General features: G+C 48.1%; 1 long non-coding RNA gene across 4 annotated transcripts in view; it reads right to left on the bottom strand.

The window, feature by feature from the left end:
- The window catches only part of LOC112546137 (uncharacterized), a 273950-nt gene that overhangs the window by 108345 nt on the left and 146414 nt on the right, over positions 1–19191 (bottom strand). Inside the window, exon 4 of one of the 4 annotated variants that reach the window (XR_012896887.1) lies at positions 12568–12582. The exons of the other annotated variants lie outside the window; for them this stretch is intronic. This is a non-coding gene — a long non-coding RNA (uncharacterized LOC112546137). Of the gene's footprint in view, positions 1–12567; positions 12583–19191 lie in introns of those variants that run through there. 4 annotated transcript variants of the gene reach the window in all.

Below are 19191 nucleotides of genomic sequence, written 5' to 3'. Positions count from 1 at the left end.
CCTCGGCCCATGGTGGTCACTTCTCACACCATCTTCAGATTCCTGTGGTCACCATTCTACTTCTGTACTATTTGGAGAGCTATTTCCTATCAATATAATGGGGAAGACTGATGGGTCTGGCTAAAGTGAAAAAGCCACACACTATTAGCAACTCTTGAACCCCTGCTACTGTACTTGACATCTACTAAAGTTCATTGTACCAAGTTCAATGGACTAAAGTGCATTGCTTCCGGGAGAGTAGTGCCACTGAAGTCAATGGAAAGACACCCATTGACGTGTGTGACTTTGGAGGAGGCTTTTCACCCGCAGATCAATGGGAGTAAGGGCGGAGGGGTGGTTGATGGAAGTGTAAGTAGAGTCTGGGAGCACACTCCACTTAGGGGGCAGGGGAAGAAGTTAGAAGTTCTGTTGTGCAATAGAGAAAATAGATTTATGTGTCAGCGCTCTTATTTTTGATGAGCAAGCCAAACAGTTTTGGCACAGGACCCAGCCGCAATATGGCCTTAATTGCACATCATCCACATTTTTTTAATATTAGCAGATTAGCCTTCAGCCTGTCAGGAACGGGCTGGGCCTGCCATGACAAGCACTGAGAGAGGAATAACGGTTGGTCTGAGAGGGTAGGTGATGGGGTAAGAGTCATTTCCATTATACAAATTCTCTTTCAAGTGAAGGAAGCTCTGTTAAGCTCCTAACACTAGTAGGGAATCACAATTGTATCCTAGTATAAAGGCTTCTTTATTGTATTTTATTAGTACGTAAATAACCCCTCTTTGCTCCACTGACCTGGACGTTCCAATGGTCACCAGAGACCTTTTCTCTGCCAAGTCTAAGTATCTGCCACATGTTCATTCTCCATGCTCTACTTGCCTTTGACACTGTCAACTACCTTTATCTTCTCAAAGCCCACTGCTCTTCGGGTTTCCCTTCCTGGTTCTCCTCCTGCATTTCTGAGAATTACCGTTAGTGAATTCCCATCCTGCTCCTATTGGGACCTGCCCTCGAACCCCTGGTTTTTCACTTACTACTGAGAAACCACATCTCCTCCATAGTCTTGCTTAGCACCTTTATGCTTGGGTCTCACATATCTGGTTTTCACCTCAGCTCTGCCCAGACTCACCTCTTGAGATCGCCTCGCGGATGTTCCAACGTTTCCTTAAACTGAACATAGTGAAACCCGAGTTTCCTATCTTTCTTCTCTCTCTTTCCCCATCTCCGCTGGGATCTCACAATCTCCCCCATCGCTAAGCCACTTGCCTAATCCTGATTCTTCCTCCTCTACAGCATTCCCTTGCCTCCCCATCCTTGCTGCCAGGCCTGGGTCTCTCCTTCACCTGGACATCCTGAGTCTCTTTTCTTCTCTCCAATCTATTCATCATATCTCCCTTGAAGTAACCGCCCTCTGTACTCTGATCACATCAGCCCCATCTCCTCAAGACCTCCTGGTTCTTTCTTCTCTAGTACAAAAGTCAGACTCTTCATCCTTAACACCCTAACTTTCCATCAGCACGTCTTTGGAGTGCTTACTGATGTGATCCTGTAAGGTGCTGATGTAATGCCAACAGGTGGAATCAAACCTAGGACCTCTGAAGCTTAGTGCATAAGCCCTTACCTTGTGAACTAAAAGCCAGTGGACTATTAGCTCACGCTTTAGTGCAAACTCACTGTTCTCTTTCTAAGTGGTCTCAGTGCAACTCGATGGGACAGTGCCACACACCTTAAAGGTGTGTGGATTGTACTGAGCACCTGGCTCTGAGCCAGCCAAGCACCAAACCACTGGGTTTTCTTTCAAGCAAGCAACTAAGTCCCAGTTAACTCCATTGCTGTGCTGAGTCAGGGCCAGAGGGATCACATGGTGTCGACATGGGATGGCCTCATTATAAATGTTCATGAGATTTTGCAGGGGTAAATGGGAATAGTCCTTGCGGTCCTGTCCCACGAGTTAAAGGGCTGCTATGTGAAAGAAGCGGTATGCATTGATGATGGAAGCTGTTCATTGCAAATGCCTTAGGAGCAACAGGAGAGATCCTTGCTTTTAGCTGAAGTCATAGCTCTGGATTTATACTGGTGCAAGTGAGATCAGAATCTGGCGTATTGAGTATTGTGCACACAAGATAAATTGCGGGAAAATCCGGTTGTTCTAATATGTATCCAAAGAAAAAGAAAAAAAAATGGAGAGAGAGCGAGAAAGAGAGAGCGACTTGCATCTATTTAGGAGAGAGAGCACTGTGGTAGGATTTACCCTTGGCCTGGACAGACCAGATGATAAAATTCTTTGGAAACAAGCGATTGCATTTATCATTCCAGTTGGCTAAGATCATTTGGGTGCAGTTGGCCAGTAGCGGAGATTGATCATCGTCACTGGACCCACAAAGCTGGAGAGAAGCCCAAGTTGAAAGGGTCACTCATAAGTTGATAAAAGACGAGTTGTTGGCTGGAAATGCCAAATCGATAATTTCAAAACCATGATTTTCTCTCTCGCATTGAAATATGAGTCATCAGTTCCATGGTCAGGCAATTATGAGTTCATGGTGACACCTCTCTTCTCCCCACTTTGTGTGTGTGTTTGTCGGGGTATTAAAAACGTAAGTGTTATTCCTTGCCAGGGTTTTTTTTACTTGGATCGTCTTTTAAATAGGCTTTTTTTTAAATTCTAGATTTCCCCATGCCTAAAGCGATCCTAAGGTAGGGCTTCCTTCCTCAGCGCATGGGAGGGTGACTCTAAAAGAAGTGTCCTCCCTAAAAAGAAAACAGCATTCATTTACAGTAGAGCGGAATTTGGATTCTGATATTTTACACACTTTTTTTTACCATGCTCTTCTACTTTGTCAGAATCTCACTTTCCTCCCTTGTATTTTCCCGCAGCACTGCTCTGCGTCGCTGTGCATCATCAGCTCACAAATGGTACAGCTGACTATGTCTGAGTGGCCACCTTCTGTTCTGAAGTGTGGCCATTCATCTCTATGAGTGTGTCTACACAGCATCCTAAACTTGAAATAAGATACGTGATTTGCACTACGCAAATTGAGTATCTTGTTTCGAATCTATTTCGAAATAGCTTATTTTGAAATTTGGCGTGTCTACACAGCACCAAATTTCAAAATAGCACGCTATTTCAAGCCATCCCTTAGCCCTCATGCAACGAGGTTTATCGAGATGCCGAAATAGCGCGCCTGTTATTTCGAAAAATATTTCAAAATAACAGGCGGCTTTTGTAGACGTGGGATAGCAATTTTGGGGCACCTCTGCTATCCCGGAATAGCCATGCAGTGTAGATGTACCCTAAAGTTGTGCGCTCTGTCCACCTATGTCTTCGCACACGCCGCTCCATACTTCTCACTGCTTTTACCAAGAATGGCTTCTTCTCACGGTTGCTGCTTAGCGCCCCTTACTGCAAACTCCTTCTTTCAACCATTCTTCAGTTATTTGTATTAATTTAGCATCGAGGAGCCTTCACCATCGACTCGGATCACGCTGCACTAGCTGCTGTGCAAAGACAGAACAAAAAATGGCTTCTTGTCTGCTAGATCCCCTCTGAGCACCACTCCAACCCAATCCCTTGTCCTTAGGCAACGCATTGTCCCGACGGTGTCCCTGCTCGCTATCGTGTATGCTGTCTGGTCTCACAGCCTGTTGGAAAACTAATTAATGCCGCGAAGTTCAAAGTTACGCTTCTTGTATTAAGTCCTTAGCTCTGACATTCAAACCTCACTACATTTATAACGATGACTTAAGTCCTTGCCTAAAACGGAGCAGTAAAAATTCAGCTTTTTATCCACCTCCCTTGAAATACAAACCAATCTCGGGCTGCAAATTATCACAATTTCATCTCCATAATATTGCTCATCCTTGGCCTCCTCTTGACCCTGCTGCAGAAACACTCGGCAATAGCCGGTATTGACTGTCAGGCCTCTGCTTTTTTGTGTGTTTGTCAAGAGCTGTGCCCTAGATACTGCAATTGAATCTGAGTTCTGCAGCACGTGGCTTAACATGGAGACGATCCCCTCAGCAACAGACAAGTACAACCTTGAGACGGAAGCTTTGTTGCCTTCTGATGGGGGGGCTCCAGCTTTTAATATTTCCCTGCTTGCTCCAACACCAACACAGGAATATTCATTCGGGAACTAAGTGGTTTCTGTGTGACATTTACTACTGATCCATCTCATGAGGGCTGAGTGAAGCACAAGGTCATCGCAGCTGACAATATGCCCCCTTAGCCTCGCAAGGGAGCAATGCCCCCTAAGACACCTTGCTTACCCTTGCGTTTTGGGTCCAAATCTGTTGATGAGAGCAAGCCACCTCCCCCAGGCACTCCCGCTGTGAACAGGTTGGACAGGCAGAAACTTGACTCTGCCTTCCCATATCTGCTGGCCGGATGCAGAGAGAGAGGTGAGCGACACCTGCTTCCAGGCCAAGGGCGAATGAGGTGGGAACTTGTGCCCCCCAATGAGTGTCTGTGAGGCACAGTACTTGCCAGGAATACCTCGTTACAGCCCCTCATTGAGGCTGCTCCCAACCGAGGAGAGAGACGTTCTCCACATTCCCTTTGCATATCAGAACGTTGGGAGGCCCAGGCTAGTAGATTGTGTGCTCCAGCCCCACAGAGCGATGGAAACAGGCGGGGGCTGGAGCACGAGCACAGGCTCCCCAATAATGGGGGGGGGCCCCTAGCCTCAGGGACTGTATCCCTGCAGCCCCTGGCCTTAGGTTCTCCACCCCTTATCGAGTCCTATATAAATGGTTTTGAGGGTTAGGTTTCCGGCAATTAGACAGAGTCCATTCTCTGTGCTTCTCCGTCCTCTCATTTCAGTAGGGTCTGATTCTGAAAGTGGCTCGTGACCAGAGCAATGACTGTGTCTTGCAAACGGCAAGAGCTGCATGATGGGTTTTAACGATACCGGTCCAGCTTTGGGAGGCTGCAACCACTCACACAACTTCCGGGATAGACCAGCTGCAAAAGAGATGAGACAATTGGGGTGGGGAGCATGTTCTTTTGCACCCTGCGGGGGTTGTGTGTTTATTCTTGCCATGCTTTCACTCCAGAAGCTCAGAGCATTTTATAAGGATATAAATTAAGTATTGTTATATATAATATTTATATGATTTAATAATTAATATTTATATTGATAGAACCATTTGCTAACAAATATATAATATTGGTACCTAATATTAACTATATTTATCATCATTCCCCCTTCTGAACTTGGATGGAGTAATCCACACTTTAACCTGGGATAGGCAATAAGCAGCCCATGGGCCACAGTTCGCCAGGGTTAGCCCCTGGTGGGCCACTGGTGCATTATTTATCTGGGCATCCACAAGTACAGCTGTTTGCAGCTCCCATTGGCTGCGGTTCGCCGTTCTCGGCCAATGGGAGCTGTGGGAAGTGGCGTGGACTGGGACACCGCTTCCTATAGCTCCCATTGGCCAGGAATGGTGAACTGCAGCCAATGGGAGCTGCAGGTGGCCATACCAGTGGACACGCAGATAAGTAAACTGGTGGTGGCCCACTGGGGGCTAACCCTGGTGAACTGTGTCTGGCCCATGGCCACTTATTGTTCACTTTACTTTACCCTGTTGCTCTGGTTGGGGCTGACGAAAGCCTCACTGTTCATCCCTAGCCTGTACTTTGATTGGGGGGAGCCCTGGTGCATTTCTGTTTGTCCCTTTAATGAGACAGGACCATCTTGCCATTTTATGTTTCTCGTTTACAATTCAGCGTGCCCCGGGGTGGTTTAAATTCTGCGTAGGCTGACGAATCCTTGCCACTCCCACTAACGCTGTCACAGGCTCTGTCCAAGCCACCTCTTGGATTTCTGCATTAAAAGAATTGAACTGCGCCTCTAAAGTCGTATGTTAAACGGTCCTGCGTGCACTTTGCATCACGCCAGAGGAACTGGTTGGGCTGCGCTGTTCCATTTCACTAGGATTCATTAGTGAGCTCAGTGGCCTATTTAGTGGGGAGTGGAAGAATGACTCTTGTCCTGAACTCTGCAATTGCGGCGTCTACAGGGAGAACTCCATCAGGTGGGGGAACTTCTCAGCAGACCACCCTGATGTGTCACTTACAGCTGTCAAGGAGGTGGCTGAAACGTGTTGTGTGTGATGGGGGGGGGGAACCAAAATCACCGTGATACCACCCCAAAGCCAGAGCAGAATCCCATTAATGAGAGGAGCACCCCAAACTCCTCTGAAAGAACGATCACCTCCGTGGATAACTACAGCTAATAACCTAGGCAATTCCAGGTTTCGAAAGTGAGTTACATGTCACAGCTCATTAATAAAATATATCCTGCTCTACTCCGTGGAACATAGTTTAAATTCTAGCTGTTCCTATCAACAGACTGAATGATGAGGATATATTGGATGTCCTGTTTTTGGCGCTGGCCCAGGCTGTGATGGGGCAATATGGACTGTGTGATTGCTACCCGATTCACTACATTTAACCGAGTGTTCAGAATATGTAAGCAGAAGCTAACTGCAGTTCATAGAAATGGCACGGTAATCCTAAATTGTACAAAAAGGGGAATGGTGTAAAGTAAAATCTAAGCCATTCACGGCAATGCCAGGGCAAAGAAGGAGAAGGTGGCAAAACATACTAGCCCTGATGGGATGGCTTTGTGTTTGAGGCACAAGAATTGGAGCCAAGAGGCCCTATTTTATTCCTGACTCTGCCTCATGCGTGTTCTGTGTCCTCAAACAAATCACTTTCACTTTCCTTACCTCTCTTTCCCCATCCACAAAGGGAGGCAAATAACACTTGCCTTCTTCACTAGGACATGGTTAGCATTAAACCGTAAGGCTATGTCTACACTGCTGTTATTCCGAAATAACAGAGCATGTCTACACTGCAAGCTGTTATTTCGAAACAATAGCGAGCTGGAGGATGTCTTACTCTGACTCCTGTAACTCTTGTTTTACGAGGAGCAAGGGAAGTTGAAGAAAGAGTGTTCTTCCTTCAACTTCCTGCTGTGGAGACAGAACCAAAAGTCGAGTTAAGCTATTTCGACTTTGCTACGCAATTGACGTAGCTCAACTTGCATAGCTTAATTCAACTTTAGCCCTGCTGTGTAGACGTACCCTAAATGTTTGTAAAGTGCTTTGAGATCCCATGTGCTGGAGAAGGGCAAAGCATTACTTCCCTTATCGTTACTAGCTACCTGCAAGCATTGCACAATCGTTGCTTGCAGCTCTGATCCTCGCTGGATGTGGAAGTTGCATTTTTGTGAATATGTGTGTCGTTAAAGCTGCTGCCCATAGAGTTCTTGGCTCTCCTGAAATGCGGCACCAGTTTGGGGTGTTTCAAGAGAATATTGCACGATGGGCTAACTGTGCACTTGTACTGCGGCTTCTCCCCCTCCCCCCCAGCTCTCATTTCCTTTTGTTTCAGTCATGAAACTAGCCAAGTAGAAATGAGAATTTATGTCTGTATCTTTTAGAGAAGCATGGCTGGAATGTGAGGATTTATTGGCACCCATAAGAAAGAGCAAATTTAGCAGAGGCTCTGGAAATGAATGCATGTGGCGGAGTTTAACTCATTCTCAACCTCTCCATAACAAGGACCAATGCACCGATTTCTCCCCATGTCAATAGCTGTCCTTTGCCCTTCCATGCCACCTCAACCAAGGATCTCACAGCACTTGGAGCAATTCTGCCACAAGATGGGAATCTTCAGACTCACTTTACGGATATGGAAAATGAGACCCAGAGACATTACGTGACCAGCTCCAGACCTCTCTCTGGATTAGCGGGAGCATCAGGGTCAGAGTCCAGGTGTCTTCCCATTACTCTGCTCTGGCCACTGTACAAAAAACTGCTTCCCTCGTCCTATAAGAGTGTCTCCCCATGGGGGTTTTGTGGAAAAGGGTAGGGATGTCAACATGTACTGACCACACGATTAACTGATAAGCCTGGGCTTAATGGTTAATCCTAGCAATTACATGCACTCCCTCTCCACTGCCTCTGACACAGAGGAGACAGGAGGGTGGGGTGGTGAGCCCGTGGAGCTGCCTCCCCCAATCCCCTCCACATTGCTGCCTCTGATCGATAGACAGCAGCATGGAGGATGAGTGAGGCAAGTGGGAGCCAGCTCCCCATGCGTATTGGCTCCTGTGGAGTTGCTGGCCCCCCACTGCTGCCTGTCTATCAGACACACCAGAGGGGGAGGGGGGCAAGTGGGAGCCAATATGCATGGGGGGGGAGCCAGTGCTTGAGGGGAGCTGGCTCCCCATATGCACTGGCTCCATGGAGCCACCTGTCCCCCCCCCCCCACACACTGCTGTCTCTATCAGAGGCAGCAGAATGGGGCGTGGAGGGGGAAGGGAGGCTGATGTGGAGCAGCCTCTGTCCACAGCAGACCCAGGCTCGCCAGACAGAGGCTGCTCCATGGAATGCCAGCAGAGTCTCTGTCTGTGGGGAACTGGGGTCCCCTGTGGGACAGGGGCTAATGCCACCCCATGCTGTTGCCTCTGTATCAGCATGGGGTGGCACCTGGGAGCCAGTTTGCATGGGGAGCCAGTTTTTAAACCAGCTCCCCACGCAGAGCGGCCGCAACCTGTTGCCCCACACTGCTGCCTCTGATAGAGTGGCAGCAGCGCTGGTGGCAGGGAGCTCCCAGGGAGCGGGGCTGGGAGCACACTGGCTGCTGGCCCCATCCCCGGGGACTATCAAATAGTCGTGTAACTGCTAAAATCTGACACGGTTACACGATTATTCAATTAATCGACAACGAACATCCCTAGAAAAGGGGATAGCCTTGGAGTCTGCAGACTCTGCTTCTCCAGCTGCATTTTTCTTATTGCTGGGTGAAATCCATTGGCCATCAATGAGGTCCTTTAAAACACATGCCTGTGAGAACTCTTCCATATTACCCCACATACAAGGGAGCTCTGTCTGGATGCGGGCCCATGCCTGTGTCAATCCACTGCTCACAAACAGGGAGGAACTGGTAGGGGATGTAGAGGTGGGTGATAACCTGGGAAGCAGTGGTCATGAGAGGGTAGATTTCAGGATCCTGATCAAAGGAAGGAAGGAGAGCAGCAAAATACACACCCTGGACTTCAGAAGAGCAGACTGACTCCCTCAGAGAACTGATGGGCAGGATTCCTTGGGATGCTGACATGAAGGAGAAAAGAGTCCAGGAGAGCTGGCAGTATTTTAAAGCAGCCTTATTAAAGGCACGGGAAGAAAACATCCCGATGCGCAGCAAGAGAAGCAAACATGGTAGGCGACCAGATTGGCTTACTGGGGCCATCCATGGTGAGTTTAAACACAAAAAGGAAGCTTACAAGAAGTGGAAACTTGGACAGATGACTAGGGAGGAGTATAAATAATTTGCTAGAGAATGCAGGGGAGTTATCAGGAAGGCGAAAGCGCAATTGGAATTGCAGCTGGCAAGGGATGTGAAGGGTAACAAGAAAGGTTTCTACAGGCATGTTAGCAATAAGAGGGTGATCAGAGAGGGTGTGGGGCCCTTACTGGATGAGGGAGGTAACCTAGTGACAGATGATGTGGAAAAAGCTGATGTACTCAATGCTTTCTTTGCCTCTGTCTTCATGGACAAGGTCAGCTCCCAGACAAATGCGCTAGGAAATGCAGTATGGGAAGGAGGTGGACAGCCCTTGGTGGGGAAAGAACAAGCGAGGAACTATTTAGAAAAACTAAACATACACAAATCCATGGACCCAGATTTACTGCATCTGAGGGTACTGAGGGAGTTGGCAAATGTCATTGTGAAGCCTTTAGCCATTATCTTTGGAAACTCGTGGAGATTGGGAGAGATCCTGGATGATTGGAAAAATGCAAATGTAGTGCCCATCTTTAAGAAAGGGAAGGACAATCCAGGGAACTACAGACCAGTCAGTCTTATCTCAGTCCCCAGAAAAATCATGGAGGGGATCCTCAAGGAATCCATTTTGAAACACTTGGAAGAGGGGAAAGTGATCAGGAATAGTCAACGTGGATTCACAAAGGGCAAGTCATGCCTGACCAATCTGATTAGCTTCTATGATAAGGTAACTGGCTCTGTGGACATGGGAAAGTCAGTGGATGTGACATATCTTGACTTTAGCAAAGCTTTCGGTACGGTCTCCCACAATATTCTTGCCAGCAAGTTAGGGGAGTATGGATTGGATAAATGGACTGTAAGATGGATAGAAACCTGGCTAGACTGTTGGACCCAACAGGTAGTGATCAATGGCTCGATGTCAGGATGGCAGTCGGTTTCTAGCGGAGTGCCCCAAGGATCGGTTCTTGTACCGGTTTTGTTTAACATCTTTATTAATGACTTGGGTGAGGGGATGAATTGCACCCTCAGCAAGTTTGCAGATGACAATAAGCTGGGGGAGAGGTAGATATGCTGGAGGGCAGTGATAGGGTCCAGAGTGACCTGAACAGATTAGAGGATTGGGCCAAAAGAAATCTGATGAGGTTCAACAAGGACAAGTATAGATCCTGCACTTGGGATGGAAAAGGACCTGGGGATTATAGTGGATGAAAAGATGGATATGAGTCAACAGTGTGTCCTTGTAGCCAAGAAGGCTAATGGCATATTGAGGTACATTAGGAAGAGCATTGCCAGCAGATCCAGCTAAGTGATTATTCCCCTTTATTCGGCTCTGGTGAGGCCACATCTGGAATATTGTGTCCAGTTCTGGCCCCCCCCCCCCCACTATAGAAAGGATGTGGACGCATTGGAGAAGGTCCAGTGGAGGGCGACCAAAATGATTAGGGGGCTGGAGTGCATGACCTATAAGGAGAGACTGAGGGATTTGGGTTTGTTTAGTCTGCAGAAGAGAAGAGTGAGGGGGGATTTGATAGCAGCCTTCAACTTCCTGAAGGGAGGTTCCAAAGAGGATGGAGAGAGGCTGTTCACAGTAGTGACGGATGGCAGAACAAGGAGCAATGGGCTCAAGTTACAGTGGAGGAGGTCCAGGTTGGATAGTAGGAAAAACTGTTTCACTAGGAGGGTGGTGAAGCGCTGGAGTGCTTACCCAGGGAGGTGGTGGAATCTCCATCCATAGAGGTGCTTAAGTCTTGGCTTGACAAAGCCCTGACTGGGTTGATTTAGTTGGGATTGGTCCTGTCTTGGGCAGGGGGCTGGACTTGATGACCTCCTGAGGTCTCTTTCAGCTCTATGATTCTATTATCTCTCAAACCAGTTGTGAGGGAAGAGGAAGAAATTCCCTGCAATGGTGTGTGCACTGTGGCTGCATCCCTATTACTGTAGGCAGCGGCTGGGGACACTGCTCCTCTTCCCATGCTCCTGTGGTGGAATGCAGGGCACCTTTACTTTGGCTGGGTGTCCTATAGAAGGTTCTCACCCTTAGTCAGTAGACTTGGGCAATTTCGGTCTCCCTCATTAGCCTCCCTAGATCAATCTGCGAGACCACCCAAAGCCCATCGAGGGGCAGGGAAAAGCTATTAGCAGGGTTTTCTTAGCGCCAATAAACAGGCATCTGAGGAAAAATAAATAACGTGTGAAATGAGCGTTCTAGTGTGATACCCAAAACCTGAGCAATGGTCTCAAGTTGCAGTGGGGAAAGTCTAGGTTGGATATTCGGAAAAACTATTTCCCTACGAGGGGGGTGAAGCACTAGGATGGGTTCCCTAGGGAGGGGGTGAAATCTCCATCCCTAGAGGTTTTTAAATCCTGGCTTGACAAAGCCCTGGCTGGGTTGATTTAGTTGGGGTTGGTCCTGCTTTGAGCAGGAGGCTGGACTTGATGACCTCCTGAGGTCTCTTCCAACTCTAGAATTCTATGAGTCTAAAAACCTGGCTGGCGGCTACAGCTGAAGGGCAGGGATTGACAGCCAAGTTTACTTCAGGTTTGCCTCTCTCATTTGTCAGGATACAACAAGAAGCCTGGCAGTTCACGTCAGGTCCTGTCAGAGTCCAGTCAAAGTCCATGTGGCCTTATTCTTTGCATGTGGTGAACCTGCAAGGCTGGGTGGCTGGTTTTGGTGCCGTTAAGGCTCTAGAGTTCTCAGGTAGCCATCACATGGAAATCATTAGGAACAGATTGTTAGCTAAAGCATGTTGGTGTGTGAAATAAACAACTTGGCACCAGTTTCTGATTAAAATCCAGAGAACACTTCCGCTCTCAATCTTTCTCATTTTTAGCTGGTTACCTGTAGAGAAGAAACTCCAGCCTCCCAATCCCTCAAAAAGTTATTTTACTTTATCCCAATTTTGCAATCTATACTGGGTCACCCCTCTCTCATCCCTGAGAAAAGGCAACTGGTTCTCTTTCTCAACACGTTTTTTAGGATTGAATCCGACATAAAGATCTCAAAACTTGATGTAATACTGAAGAGTGGTTTACAGAAGACAGCTCCCAGATTATGTGATTTACAATTCTTTTAATTTAATCTGAATGAAAATACTGCGAGCCAAGTTAGTTTGGAGAAGTCTTTTTCTGGAAGGTCATTTGATCTCATATTTACTGTATGGAAGGTTTAGGTTGAGGTTTGGCTCCTATGTTCGTCTGTCCAAACACATTTTGAATCTGATTGTTCAAAGCAAGCCTCTGTTTTGGGGTATGCAGTTCTGTACCTGCGATGAACTGTGCTTGCAGATTTCCACCTGAAAAAAGGAAAAAAAGCACTGGGAGGGGGAATTATGGGTAAAATTATGCACACAAAAATGTAGGCTGGTTTGAAAATCAGGCCCTTCTTTTTAAGGGTCGAAGAGAAGGCATTCTCAATTGAAGTCAGCTGAGTTAATGGTAACGGCAGAGTAAGGCTGTTGTAATGGATAGGAGAATCGGAACCATTATGTTCTGAATGTGATGAGGTGGTATTTTCAGGTGCATTATGTATTTTGGGTGTCTTATTCTAGCATCCTGAATGCTTCAGAGTAAGATGAACCTGACTTTGGCACAAGGCATTCTGGGAAAGAGAACCTTGCGGCTATATAAGCCACTGTCTCTCGCACGTTGGAGAGAGAAGTGGCCGCTGACTGGGCTCCTCTGGATCGGTTTGTGAGAACCAGGGATGTAGCTGAGGGAGTATTACAGGGCGTGGAATTGCTGAGCGATTGAAGAAGAAAACCAAATGGAGTTTTTATTTTACACAGTTTCCCTCTCTCTAAGGGTACATCTACATTAGCCCCCTAGATCGATCTAGGGAGGCTAATGAGTGAGACCAAAATTGCAAATCAAGCCTGGGATTTAAATATCCCACGTTTGATTTGCATGTTCCCGGCTGGTCGCCATTTTAGAAATTGACTAGCCCAAAGTAGCTTCCCGTATCTACACGCGGCAGTGAAACAGGATTCCGATTTAAAGCCCCTAAATCGAATTAGCTGGTAAACCTCATTGCAGGAGGAATACTAGCTAATTTGAGTTAGGGCTTTAAATCGGAGTCCTGTTTCACTGCCGCGTGTAGTTGCAGGCAGTAACTTCAGGCTAGTCAATTTCTAAAAATGGCAACCAGCTGGGAACATGCAAATCAAGCGTGGGTTATTTAAATCCCGGGCTTGATTTGCAATTTCGGTTGCCCTCATTAGCCTCCCTAGATCGATCTAGGGGGCTAGTGTAGACGTACCCTAAGACAGATCCAAGCTCCATGCCCCAGCCACCCCATCCTCCTCACACACAGATAAATCTTGCAGTTTGCCTTAACAGATCAGGGCTATTTTGGTGTTTGGGGGAACTCTGTTAGGAGAGTTTTCTTCTGGGTGAAGAAAATGGCCTGGGCTTTCTTTTGGGGCCCAGAGTCAGGACTTCTAGCAAGAGGAGGAGGAAAATTTCCTTCCCTTCACCTATTTCCTACAGCTGTTGGGTGAGAACAAGTTATGACCTGGTTGAGGGCTTGGAACGAGGTAACCGAGGATCCAATTGCATGGTATTTAGCTTGCATCCTCCTGTTGTGCATGTTTGATCTCTGTACACTAACCACTAGGGTGAGTGGGCCATAGGTGACTCATGGTAGCACTTGGGAGATGTCACCCATATCCCCACAAAAATTGTATTTGTTAAATAGGGTGCTCCTACATGCCCTCTCCCTGCCCCTGTGGGTGGCCCTCCCTGCAGCCTCTCCCCCAGAAGGCACCAGTTGCCCATGAGTTGGGCCTCAGAAGAAACACTTGAGAGAAGAAACCTGATGAGGATGCTCAATTCTGGCTGTTTTGTTCTGGATCTCCATTGACCTGGACTGGTTGGGGCTAAATGACATACACCAGAAAAGGAAACTGAGGCAGTAGCCAGGGGACCAGGTAAGAGATCCATACCAAACCTGATTCAAATCCCATTGAAGCCAAAGTCACTTACTTTGGATTGTGTCACAATCACAAGCAGGAGACCATACCAAATTGATCAGGTGGCTATTTTGTTATGAAGATTCCAGATAACGTAGAAATCCGCATGACTAACTTAGCGCCTGCTCTTTGTTTTCTGTCTCCAAGTGTCAAGCTCCAGAAATATTACTGAACAGGAAATGTTAAAACTCCATAACAGTGACCCTGTAACACGTAAATCAAAAACAAATGCAAGTATTTTTTCTGTTGATTTCAGTAAAGGGGTCTAGATCCAGATAATGCATTTTTGGTGTATTCTTGGTTATAAATCACAGCCCTGGCTAATATACTTTATCAGTGCAGGGGGGCTGAGGGAGAAGGAACTGCAGTTTTCAAGTACAACAGACACCTGCAGTTGTTTGCACAAATGGCTCATGCCCCTGTGTCTCCTAAAGAGCTTAGCACAGTAGGCGCAAAGTGTGGTTGAACTAGCCAGAATGATGGCCTATTGCTGTGTGTAATTTCAACATCTAAGCCATGTGTGCACTATAGACTTACTGGAAATTAATGAGTAGTCCTGGAGCACCTTAGAGACTAACAAAGGTATCGGATCATGAGCTTTCATGGGTCAAACACACTTCATCCAATTAGTTGGAGTGGAAATACAGATCCAAGATATGTATAACAGCCAACACAGTTATCTGTCAATTGTAGGACCCGTATTAACGAAGCTAATTAAGTAGGCTGGATGTGTCGCATTCATAGCTATTGATGTGAAATGTGAATGTTAAAGGCAGGAGAAATTGCCTTTGTAGTGCATTAACCAGTTAATATCTTTATTCCAGCCCAGGAAAACAGTGTTGAACATGCAAATGAACTCCATTTTTGGCAGTCTCTCTCTGTAATTGAGTGGTGAAATTCCTTTGTAGAAGAATGGCTACTTTTAAATCCATTATAGAATGGCCAGGGAGGTTAAAATGTTCCCCCATGGATTAGTGTGTGATGCCATTTCTGATGTCTGATTTGTGTCCATTTGTCCTTTGTTGTAGAGCCGTGGTCACCAACAGGTTGATCGCTATCGATTGGTCGATTGCAAGGCCTCGACCAGTCGATCGCGAAGCGTCTGTACCCCCTCCTTATTGTCCCCCCACCCCCGAGAAGCCCCACTGCCTACCTCCAGCAAAAATGGAGGTAGCGCTGGCTTCCTGTGGGTGGACCGAAGTCCCGCAGCTTAACGGCACTTCCGGGGATTCCGGCTGTGCATTGGCTGCTTTGCTGAGCGTGCTGGCCCCGGAGGAGAAGCTTGGCGACTTCCTTGCACTGGTGCTGGAAAGGTGAGTCGGCCTGGGGCAGGCACGTGCGGAGTTTCCCTGTGCTGCGGGGGGGTTGGCCCTGGGGCAGGCACTCACGGGATTTTCCTGCACCGTGGGAGGGGTTGGGGTTGGGCCCAGAGGAGGCATGCGCTGGCTTCCCTCTGGGGGGGGGGGGCGGAATCCTGGGAGGAGGCAGATGCAGGGGTCTCTGCCTCCACTGGCACCCCGCCCCCTGTCCCCACTCCCCAGACTCCACTCCCCGCTCCCCAGACCTTACTCCCCAGCCAGAGAATTCTGTCCCCACTCCCGTCCCCACTCCCTGAACTCTGTCCCCACTGGCACCCTGTCCCCTGCTGCAGAACCCTGTCCTCTGCCCTCCCAGCACCCTGTTCCCTCTCCCCTGCTCCCAGCTGCAGAACTCTGTCCCTACAAAATGTATAATTATAAATGCTTCATTTTAGATTTAAATAGCAAGAATAAAAAACAGACCATTTATTTCATAACTATAAACTTGTGATTTTAATGTTATGTATCGCATAATTTTAAAATAAACTATTTATCAGAGTGTGTAAGTAAGGGCTGGGGAAAGCAAGTGATGGACAGGAGGAGAATAGAGAGGGTGGGGCTTCAAGGAAGGGGCGGGGCTTCAAGGAAGGTGTGGGGCGGTAGATCTTTGCCTGTTCTGAGATTTAAAGTGATTTTGGGTGTAAGAAGGTTGGAGATCACTGTTGTAGAGACTGTCCAGTTTGGCCAATATACATGGCAGAGGGGCAGTAGTGGTACTCAGAGAGAGGGATAGCTCAATGGTTTGAGCATTGGTCTGCTAAACCCAGCATTGTGAGCTCAAGCCTTGAGGAGGCCACTTAGGGATCTGGGGCAAATCTGTTAGGGATGGTACTTGGACCTGCCGTGAGGGCAGGGCACTGGACTTGATGACCTCACAAGGTCCCTGCCAGCTCTATGAGACAGGATAGGTATGTCTCCATATATTGATTATATATATCACATTAGAGCAGAGGTGGACAATCATTTTTAATGGGGGGGGACGGACACCACACCAAGATTTTGGCAAGTGGTCAAGGGCCACACTCCTATGGAGGTGGCACAGAGTCTGGGATGGAGGTTGGGTGCAGAGGGCATGTTGGGGTAGGGGACTAAGGTGCAGGAGGAGGTGTGGAGTCTGAGAGGGGAGAGGATTCTGGCCAGGGGGAGGAGCTGGACGAGGAGGTGCAGGTTCTAGGAAGGCATTGTGATCTGGGAGAAGGGGATTGGGTAGTGACTGGGGGCAGCGGAATGGAGTGCGGGGTTAGGGAGAGGGTATGGGGTGCAGGAGAGGATTCTGGCCTGGAGGAGGAGTGTAGGGTGGGGTGCAGGGTCTGGGAGGGAGTTGTGACCTGGGAGACAGGGAAAGGGGTGCAGAGTGTTTGGATGGTGGCCTAGGGCAGGTAGTTGGAGGGAAGAGAGTGTGTGGGGTACTAGAGGCAGGCTCTGGCTGGGAGGCACTTACTTAGATGGCTCCCAGCCAGCAGCCCTGCAGGAGACTGAGGCAGGGTGTCTCCTGCAATCCCAGGTTTATGGGCTGGCCACTCCATCTGGCTCTGCTGTGGGCATGGGGGATGGGGAAGAGGAAGGGAGGGTTCACAAGCTGTCCCTGTCCCCGTCCCTGGTAAAATTTCTCAGCTTCTATTGGCCGGAAACTAGCCAATGAGATCTGAGAGATTTTGCTGAGGCTGGGGGTGGGACAAGTGCGCAAAGCCTTCCTCCTCAGCATCCAGAGCAGAGTGTGAGCTGCTCTCTGCCTAAGGGTTCTGGGGAGGCGGCCATGGGCCAGATCTGCTGACTTGGGGGGTCAGATCCAGCCCACTGGGTGCCTCTTGCCCACCCTGCATTAGAGGATGTGCAGTTGTATGAGCTCCTGTTGTTAGGTCCTGTGATAGTGTCGCTTGTATAGAGGTGTAGATAGAGGTGGCAATGGAGTTTGTTGCAGAGTTAAGTTCCTGGGTGAGACTTCCTACTAGACAATGTGTTTTCTAACACTTTAATTAGCAGGATGTTAAACAAGATGCCCCCACAAGAGTAAACAGAGACAGGCTCGTGGTTAAAATGTGTGAGTTTTAACTCCAGCCAGAGCCTTGTGAGAGGTGGGGCAGCTTCCTGCCAGGCGGCCCTTGCTCAGTGTTGCTTTGTTGGAATGCTGGCGGCTATCACTAGGACGTGTGTTGACACAGGGCAGTGTGGAGGACACAACTGTGTCAACTTCCAAGTCATGGAGGATTCCAGGCAAGCCTCATGTGAGGTGCCTCCAGAATGGGAGGAGTCCAGTGAGTGAGAGTGAATCTCTAGATAGGCCCAGACCACAAAAATATGGGCTCTGGATCCAGATTTTAAACACTCTGAAGTTCCAAGCTATTTGGATCTAGGGGTTTGGTCCAGCCCCTTTAAGGCAGGGAAATCAGGGTTTAGAGCTTAGTTTTGAGCCTTGAAGGGATATGGCAAGTGAGCTGTGCTGAGTGGAGGAGGGAGGCAAAGGGAACAGTACAACACTACTGTGCTTCTGAGAATGTAGTCCTGGCCGCCGCCTGCTAGCCAGAGCACAGAGTGTTCTGTGTGCGTTCTGACCTTGACAGCTTCTGCCTCTGGCCACTCCTCTCTGTGAGCAGCTCCAGGGGACTGAAGGCAGTGCGAACTCCCTCCATCACTCAAGAACACTTCAGTGAGGGGGGATATTCCACAGAGGCTGGCTAAGCCAGCTTTGCGACCCCTTCATAACAGCTGAGCTGGCCCAAGAAGGCTAGAGCAGATCTGAGAGGATGAAGCAGGAAGACCCTGCTGGACTAGAGTGAATCCTTCAGGCTTTTACAGTGAATCTCATTCAAATCCCTCAGTCTACCTTAATGGAACAGGCTTCTAGCCATCCAGAACACCGTCAGTCACGTTCAACTTGCCGAGTTCCTAAAACCCCTCCCCAAGCTGTTTTTGCTCGTCATATTTTAAATTCCAGCCTCCTTCGGTGGCTATTAATGTGCTGCGTATAGATGTCCTCATTATAGAGTGCTTTCGCTGGGCCAGAGTCAACATTCTTAACCTTTTCTTCTCAAGCCTCTCACAAATGTGTATATTGTCTTAGGTTGTATCATTAGAGGGATGTATTTGGCTTTGCGTCCCGGGAAGGTGCCCAGAAGTAATAACACACACTGAATCATACCAAGGAATGAACATGCTGATATGCCCAAGAATTCCAAGGTTGTTAAATTAAACTACAAAACCTTGGTTGCCCATCCATCTGTTTTTAATCTCAATGTTGCTGCACATTCTTCTTTGGACCTTGATGTTGGCAACTGAGATTTAAGTTGCTAAATTACTCTTGTCAGTTTCCAGGAAGCACCCCAAAGTCTGCGGGCCAAATTCTGCTTTCGGTTACATCTGTGCGAATGCAGAGAGGCTCCACTGTCATCCGTGGCACGACTCCAGATGTATGCTGATGTAACTGTAAATTCCATGCTTTCTTCCATTGCCTATTGATCTGCAGTCTGGAATCTAACTAGGCTACTTACCCCGTGTGTCTGGAATTCTGTAAATGTGTTCCGGGCGTGCCCTCTGCAAATCTCAGAGGGCCATGCAGAGGCTGGGCGAAAGTGTGCAG

The sequence above is a fragment of the Pelodiscus sinensis genome, chromosome 20 (assembly GCF_049634645.1).
Source record: "Pelodiscus sinensis isolate JC-2024 chromosome 20, ASM4963464v1, whole genome shotgun sequence".
NCBI classification, from domain to species: Eukaryota; Metazoa; Chordata; order Testudines; family Trionychidae; genus Pelodiscus; species Pelodiscus sinensis.
Note: the sequence above shows the minus strand (reverse complement) of the source record. Positions and strands in the feature narration are given on the sequence as shown.